At 41.1% G+C, this 8,401-nt stretch overlaps 2 long non-coding RNA genes across 2 annotated transcripts; one reads left to right on the top strand and one right to left on the bottom strand.

Annotated features, from left to right (window-relative positions):
- Window positions 1-2,940: 2,940 nt before the first annotated feature.
- On the top strand, window positions 2,941-5,987 carry LOC130726234 (uncharacterized). The gene is made up of 5 exons (XR_009014749.1): window positions 2,941-3,256; window positions 3,463-3,921; window positions 4,008-4,677; window positions 4,764-5,042; window positions 5,132-5,987. It is a non-coding gene; the product is annotated as an uncharacterized LOC130726234 (long non-coding RNA).
- Window positions 5,988-6,707: 720 nt separating this feature from the next.
- On the bottom strand, window positions 6,708-7,450 carry LOC130726233 (uncharacterized). Its single transcript, XR_009014748.1, has 2 exons — window positions 7,114-7,450; window positions 6,708-7,011 (listed from the first exon to the last, which is right to left on the bottom strand). It is a non-coding gene; the product is annotated as an uncharacterized LOC130726233 (long non-coding RNA).
- Between the last annotated feature and the right edge of the window lie 951 nt (window positions 7,451-8,401).

Here is an 8,401-nt window from a genome sequence, read left to right as displayed (position 1 = left end):
AAATATACCCATACACATAAAAGAAGTGAGGATCACCCACGGAGCCGTCTTTGGGGCGGAGCCAAGGGCGTTCAAGGGGTAAGCAGGCACGAACACACAGAAGCTCGTCAAGAGGTTTCTCATGACCAATTCCGCCGGATTCTGAGGAAATCTCCCAAATGGATGATTCCTTTTCCAAACTTGACCGTTGGTTAGGTATTGTCCCGGCGGGCAAAGCCCTCACGGTGGGAGTGAAGGTGTGAAAAACGACTAGAAGGGGGGGTTGAATAGCGTTTTCAATATAAAAACTTTCCCCTTAAGATTTAAAGTAAATCTTTTCGGTTTCTCTAAGATAGATGGTGCAGCGGATAAAGATAGAGAGAAGAAAGAAGCACACAAGTATTTTATCCTGGTTCACTTGATAAATCCCTCAAGCTAATCCAGTCCACCCGTTAAGGTGATTTCTTCCTTCTTAGAATGAAGGCAATCCACTAATCAGATAATTGTTACAACTGCACTTGAAACATACAAGTGACTAACAATACACTGACTTAGCTCACACTAAGATTCACTCTCTTAGTCTTCTCTAGGATCCGATCAACCTTGATCTCCTAAAGGAATCACCACTAAGATTCACTCTCTTAGTCTTCTTAAGGATACTGACCTACCCGGTCCCTTAAGGAAAATCAAACAACTGTTTGAGGTTGGTGTTTACAAAGGTTTGCTTCTAAATAAGCTGAGTGTAAACTAAATAAGAACAGATGAAGAAAGTAGAGGCTTGAATCTTTTCTTGTATTGCAGCTCTTGGTTTCTCTCTCTATTTGCTTTCTTCTTTTCTTCAGCCTTTTATAGTCCAAGGTGCAAAGGATATTTCTGTTGAGAGAATATGACCGTTGGAGGGCATTTCTGGAACTTCCAGAACCTGCTGTGGCTGAACCTTGGTAGGTAGGCTTGTCAGAATAGTACACTGCTCTTGTACTTCTTGATAGAGACATTTGCCTTTAACCAATGACATCTGATCAGAGTTATGCTTCGTGTTGGAACTTGTGAAGCTTGGTGATCAGAGTCAGAGGGATGCTTGGATCCTCTAACCTTCGTAACTTCTGCTTCTGGACCTTCAGAGCTTCTGGACCTTCAGAGCCTCTGGTCCCTCAGAGCTTCTGGTCTTCAGATCTTCTGATCCTCAGATCTTCTGATCCTCTGATATTCTGATCCTCTGATCCTCAGATCCTCTGATCTTCAGATCCTCTGATCCTCAGATCCTCTGATCCTCAGATCCTCTGATCTTCAGAACTTCTGACGAATATATCTTCTGGTGTCAGAATCAGAACCTGTTTGTCAAAACACTCAAGACAAACATTAGAGTATCATAGTTGTTCATCCACAAATAAATACTTGTTATCATCAAAACATAGAGTTGTACCACATGACCAAATCTTGATCTTACAGGGAGCACTCAAAGATTTCCAAGTCCTCGTTCGAAAGGCAATGACTTCTTTTTCTTCAAGAGGAACGCCTCCTGGAGGGGGCGGGGGAACGGGAGGAACACACCATAGAGGGGTGGCAGCGACGACATTATGTTTGGGATTTTTGGTCTGACGCTTTGGAGTCATTGTAGAGCGATTGCAAGGAACAAAGGTAATTCCGACACTAGACAAGTTTGCGCGAGAGTAAAGGAGCAAAGATTCGTAATCGCAAAGGAACATAAGGAATGAGTGGGACAATGTTGTTATAAGCGGGGAGCGACGTGTGGAGGAAAACGTGTAGGAAGAAGTTGTGGACGGTTACCGAGGGATGTGGAGGAAAAAGAGAGGTTGTGCCCCATGACGTCAGGAAATGACATGATTGCGGTTGCGAAATTCTGGGGAGTGAGAAAGACGCATTAAATGAAAAGCTGCAACGGTTGCTGCCGACTGGTTAAAATTCAAATTGTCAAAGATGTGATGTGACTGGAAGGGACATGTCAAAGGTAGCGATTGAGATTTTGTGGATTCACTGACCCCGGCGTCACTTCAAGGCTTGACACGTGGGATGGACACAACACGCAGCGGAGTATCACGATTCAAGGCACGTGCATAACTATGTTGAGGTGGACGGACTAGAAGCCTTCGCCACAAGCCTGCTTGTGAACTTGGATCACCCGGAAGAGGAGGGCACGGCTGGAGATCCAAAGTGTTGATTGTAAAGGCTTTATTTATCAGGCCATGTTGGCCATTGTTTTTCACTTCTAGATTCTTAAGGTTTTTAGGTCTTAGTCAGTATTCTTAGGGATGTCGCCTTGTTTTTTGCTTAAAGACACACTTAGCTCTCATGCTTCGAGCTCGGTGTCTTGTGGACTTGTGGACTGGGCGAGACCCCTGGGTCCCTCGCCCAAGAGACTTGACCTTGGGCGGGGGACGCACCATGACCTTGGGCCACCTTTCCCGAGGCCCAACCGGCCCATTTATGCAGGTTAAAGGCGTCAAAGCCCAACCCCACTTCTATAAATAGGGGGAATACCAATTGTAAGGGACTCTTAGCTCATTTGAGTAATAATAGCATTGAAATTCAGTTACATTTTCTCTCCCTAAGTGGTTAGAGCTTTTCTCTCTAAGCATTCTCCTCACCTTCCTCATACTTTGGGTACTACATTCCCTCTCTATGTTCTAGCACGGAACACCTTTGATGAAGATTATGAAGCATCTGGGGATGAGAAGGAATTTGATGCCATTAGCTTGGATGATAGTGACTATGATAAGAATTGGGATTGGACTGCTAGCCTACCATCTCAACCAAATGGATCTGTTGTAGTACAGGTTGTTCAGTGATGATTTAGAGACCCCACTCCGGCTGAATTTAATGATTTTGAGAATGAAGATGGTGACAGTGATGATTTAGAAACCCCACCTGGTAGTGATGATGATGATGATGATGATGAGGTTGAAAGGAGAAAATTTCCTAGATTTAAGCCTAGTGAAGATGACGTGGAGATAAAACTTGAGAAGGGGCAAATATTCACTGCTAAGAGTATCTTTATCACTGCTGTGAAGGAATATGCACTGCAGAATAAGAAGAGTATACATTTTGAGAAGAGTGATTCCAAGAGGGTTGTAGTTAAGTGCTTGAAAGGGTGTCCATTCTATATAAGGGCATCAAAGTACTCTGAGAAGACCTATTTCCAGATTGTGACACTGATGCCTGACCATACTTGCCACAGGACATCAAAAAATAGAAAATTCAGGACCAGTTACATTGCAAAAAAGTTTGTTGCTACCCTTAGGCATTCCCCCACACTAAGGTGAGAGCTTAGGCATTCCCGCATCATTACATAGCTTTTGTTCCTGGTGATTTTTACTTCATGAGATAATTCCATTAAAACAGTTTCAGCTTTGTGAATTGTATTCAATTGTATTCTGATTCAGTTTTGTGAACTGTATTCAAGCTTTGTTAGAGGCTTGACAGCTATATTTTCTTTCTGATAATTTATATGATTCCACACTGAAGGTGAGAGCTTTGGTTGAGGAGGCAAAGACAAGGTGGGGCAAAGGTCAGGGCACTTGAAATGATTCAAGCGGCAATCTCTGAGCAGTATTCCCATCTGAGGAGCTATGCAGATGAACTCCTAAGGAGTAACCAGGCAGCACAGTGATTATTAAAAGCACAGTTGGGGTACCTGGTCCAGTTTTTGAAAGGATCTATGTATGCTTTGCTGCTTGTAAAACTGCCTTTGCAACCACATGTAGACCCTTGATAGGATTGGATGGATGTTTCCTAAAGGGTGTATATGGTGGGCAGTTGCTTAGTGCTGTGGGAAAGGATGGCAACAACTAGATGATTCCCATAGCATTTGCTGTGGTAGAAGCTGAAACAAAAGAGTCATGGACTTGGTTTCTGGAACTTTTGTTGTCTGATTTGGACAGAATTCAGCGTAGACCCTGGTGTTTCATTTCAGATCAACAAAAAGTAAGTTGTCTTAAATACAACTCATTTTATATTTGCTGAAAGTTGCATACAATATTGTATTAAATGTACTTTATTGTTGTTGCTAGGGCTTGGTGCCTACTTTGCAGGAGATGATTCCCAATGTAGACCACAGGTTGTGTGTCAAGCATTTGTATGGTAACTGGAGGAAAAAGTATCCTGGTGAGGAGATGAAAGGAGCACTTTGGGTTGCAGCAAGAGCAAGCACGGAGCCAGAGTTTGATAGGGCCATGTAGAGGTTGAAGAAATTGAATGAAGAAACTTGGAAAGACATGTGTGAAATACCACCTAAGATGTGGAGTAGGCCCGCATTCAGCACCTATCCTCAATGTGATCTCCAAGTCAACAACATATGCGAGGCCTTCAATAGAGCCATCCTGGAATATAGAGACAAGCCTATAATCTCACTCATTGAAGGTCTGAAGTTTTATCTGAGCTACAGGATTGTGAGCAGAGAGATTTAATGTTGAGATATAGGGGTGACATTTGTCCAATGATACAACAAAAACTGGAGTTGGCTAAACAAGAGTATGATGGTTGGTTTCCTCACTGGAATGGAGATACAGACTATTCACTGTTTGAGGTGTCAAAGGGTAAGAACAAATATTTTGTGGTGCTGGCTAACAATAGTTGTTCATGCAGAAGGTGGGATTTATCAGGCATCCCTTGCTGTCATGCATTCACATGTATGTGGTTTAACAACCAAATACCAGAAACCTTTGTCAACATGTGTTACAGGTAAGCTAAAAACTGTTCTTTGTACTATATATTCCATTAGAAAGTGGTATTTTGTTAATTGATTGTTGTATTTTGTTATATTGTAGGAAAGATACTTTTCTGCAAACCTATGGGCATATAATATTACCATCTAATGGTCCAAAGCTGTGGCCAGTGAGTAACTCCATCCTCCATACATGAGAAGAGCTCCTGGGAGACCCAAGAAGGCAAGAAGGAAGGCTAATGATGAGCCTACAAATCCTTACAGAATAAGGCGACAATAATCAACTGTTAAATGTAGGAGATGTGGACAGTCTAGACACAATGTCAGGACCTGTGTCGGAAAGACTGTTGCGGATAGAGAGATTCCTAAAGGAGGGAACAAGGTAAAAGCAATAATTTTACCTTCATTAGTATACATAGTTACAATATTCTTTTTTGGTTTTTTAACATTTTGCAATTTACTTATAACTAGGACAATATACAGTTGCAACACCCTGAAGAGAGAGGCAAAGGAGCTGGGACGAAGGCAACTGCAAGTGGAACTAAGGCAACTGCAAATGGGGAAAAAGGAAAGGGAGTTGCAGCTGCAACTGTAGACAAAGGAAAAGGAATTGCAATTGGGAGTGGATCTAATGGAAAGGCAACTAAGAAAAAAGCTGCTCCAACTAAGACAAAACCTGCTACTGCTAAGAAAACCACAAGAACTGCTGCTACTCATACTAGGCAAACAGCCCAAGTTCAAGCACCCCAACCTCCACAAAGTTCTGCAATACCACCCCGACCTCCAGCAGCACTGAATCCTCAGCCTACTCCTACTCCATCCTCACAAATAGCAAGTTTTGTAACTGCTTCAGGTTCTGCTACAGATGGAGGGATGGGGATATCTAGGAAGAGACAGAAGTTATTGGGAACTCAAGAAAGCACCACTGGTTAGAGAAGGAAGGAAGAGACAAGAGACTGAATTTGAATTAAGTCTAGTTATTAGTACTATGTAATGAAGACCTATGTCATTTTGTGTGTGATAATCTCAGCGGTTGAGATATTCAGCTTATCTATGTTATTTTGTGTTTGTTAACCTTAATTTATGGATTGATGGTATGTATTTTGGTATGGAAGACTTTTTTGGACATGTTATTTATTTGTCTTAAGGGTCTGGCATTGTTTATTTTGAATGTTGATTTAGGTTGCATTTGGATGATTGCACTTAGTGCAACTATACAAATTGTTCATTTTACTGTGCCATTGGACTATCATAGAATGGACTAGCAGCCATTGCATTTATGTAAAACCATTGAAGATTCTCCATTAATATCTACATAATTTTCACAGTGGAGTATATGATAACATTATGATGATTATAAGCATTGCAGCATATGATTTTCACAATGGAGTATATGATGACATTAAGATTTTTTTTTTGATAAGCAAAGATGAAATATATAGGGGATACTAGGGGTAGCCCAACCCTGTACAAGGTATTCAAGCCAGAAAAAAGAAAGCAAATAGCCTAAATTGCTATTGCTGCAACAGACTAATGGACCCATAGACAGCAAAAATTCTCAAACCACGCCACAAGAGTATCCAATCAAACTTGGATAAAAAAAAACCACAATCAAATAATCCAATGCAGGTCCCAATTAACAGACGCAAGTGTAGTTATTAATGAATCTATAGCCAAGTTCCACAAACCAAAAAGATCCACAGCACAAAGTTTTACATCCAATGAATACTTCAAGATACCCAACCAGCCAAAGGAAATAAAGATCCACATGCTCTCAGCCACTTGAGAAATTTCCAATCAGCAAACAGAATGAATGTATCACACAAACACAACCAGAAGCACACTACCAGCCAGGAATTGTAACAAAAATTCCACAGATGCCAAGGTAAAATTTGCAAAGATTATGCAGTACCTTCTCGGATCCAAAAATAGCAAAAGACAGTACCTTCTCGCATCACAATGGAGTATATGATGACATTATGATGATGAGCCTATGATAATTATAAGATCAATGTAAGAAAGCTCTAGAGAGCATGCCAAGAACAAATGCCACGAACAACCTTGTGCATTTCATTGAATTTGAGTTACATACCCCATTGTGCATTACATTTTATCAAAATGGTGCATTACATGACAATTAAACACACTTTCTAGACTAATACTTCATATATAACATGCCAAGAACAAAGGCTAACACCACACTAATGACCCAAACAGTTATAGCAATCCTAACTAAGGATTTATCCTTCCTCTTCAATTCTTCCAATCAACCTAGCAAAAATCTTCTTGTCCCTTGTGTTACCTTCACCATCATACCAAACAAAATAGTTGCAGCAGTTTTTCCCCGTCACCTGAAAATACCCAATTTCAAAAATTGGGGTTCACCAAAATAGTTGCAGCACTTATATACATTCAATCTTCAAAAATTAATTAAAGGAGCTACTGGGAATTACCTTATACATTCCACAGCCAAAGAATCGCCTTCCCGGGTTGTCATCTGACCACGACGTCACCAATGGAGCTTTAACCCCACAGTCACAGAGTCTTCTCCTTCGCACACTAGCTTCGACGTCACCAATGGAGGTCGAAGATGAAGCTTGACAACCTCCACCATCGTGAGTTCAGATTGCGTAGTTGTGGGACGTCATGAAGCTTCTCTGGTTCGAGTTAATGGAAGAAGTGAACGATGGGGAAGAAGAGAATGATGGGGAAGAAGAGAACAATGCATCTGTTGAAGCAGCTTTCACGTGTGTTTTATTTAACATAGGTTAATTTCTTTTTTATTTTATTTGTCCGTGTAACACCCCGATTTCGGTGGCGTCACTTTAGTAACCAAAAATCAAATAAAGCGGAAAAGCAGGTATATTTTTTTTTCATTTTGTTTAAATAAAAAGACTTGTCGAATTAAAGACTCAACCCAATCGCGATTAACAGCGACTAACATACAATATAAGTACAGCCCTCGCTGCAACTAAAAACATCGTCACGAGTGTCCTCAAGTGATGGAAAGTAACTGAAAGTGGTGCCCGCAGGCATATAAGTGCGACCCATAGTCAGAGTCATAACCTTTATAAATACAGTCCTCCAAGAAAGTAAGTCAGCCCATAACGGCCTCCAAAAGACCTCCTACGTCCGACAAACTCCCTGTGATCCTCATGGAAAAGAACCACACAACAAGCTAATAGTCGGAAACCTACCCTACCCCAAAATAAGAAATGACAATCAGAGCTATGACAACGACACCCGATATACTACACCCCTAACATCGACCCTCATCCGATCCTGCATGAAGTCCGGGTCCACGTCGAAGGCTCAGTAGTAGTCATTTCGCTCCGGGTCCTCCCCGAACGACGAACCATCACGAATCAACTGTTGAACGTCTGGCCGCAGGCCGACCGCCCAAACACAAACATGAACACAAAGCCAAGGCGCGATGGTCAACTCACAGAATATGATAAATAATACAAGTAATCATAGGCTATGTGAAGAATAAGGGGGTATATATATATGTTGTATATATACATGTAAGTTCTGCATTGCCTACCCTAAGGTACATACATGGCTTGTTATCAAATCTTTAGTAACAACACAATATTCAATATCTCAACAATTCAACAAATAACATAACGATGTTCACCAATATCAAATCATCAAAATCTCAACATATGAAGTTAGGTGATAAGGTTAGTCAAACAATGTATCGTCCTCCCAACACACAAGTGTCTAACTAAACAAATTTTC

The sequence above is a fragment of the Lotus japonicus genome, chromosome 6, assembly GCF_012489685.1.
Source record: "Lotus japonicus ecotype B-129 chromosome 6, LjGifu_v1.2".
Taxonomy (NCBI): Eukaryota; Viridiplantae; Streptophyta; class Magnoliopsida; order Fabales; family Fabaceae; genus Lotus; species Lotus japonicus.
This window is presented reverse-complemented; position numbering and strand designations above follow the sequence as displayed.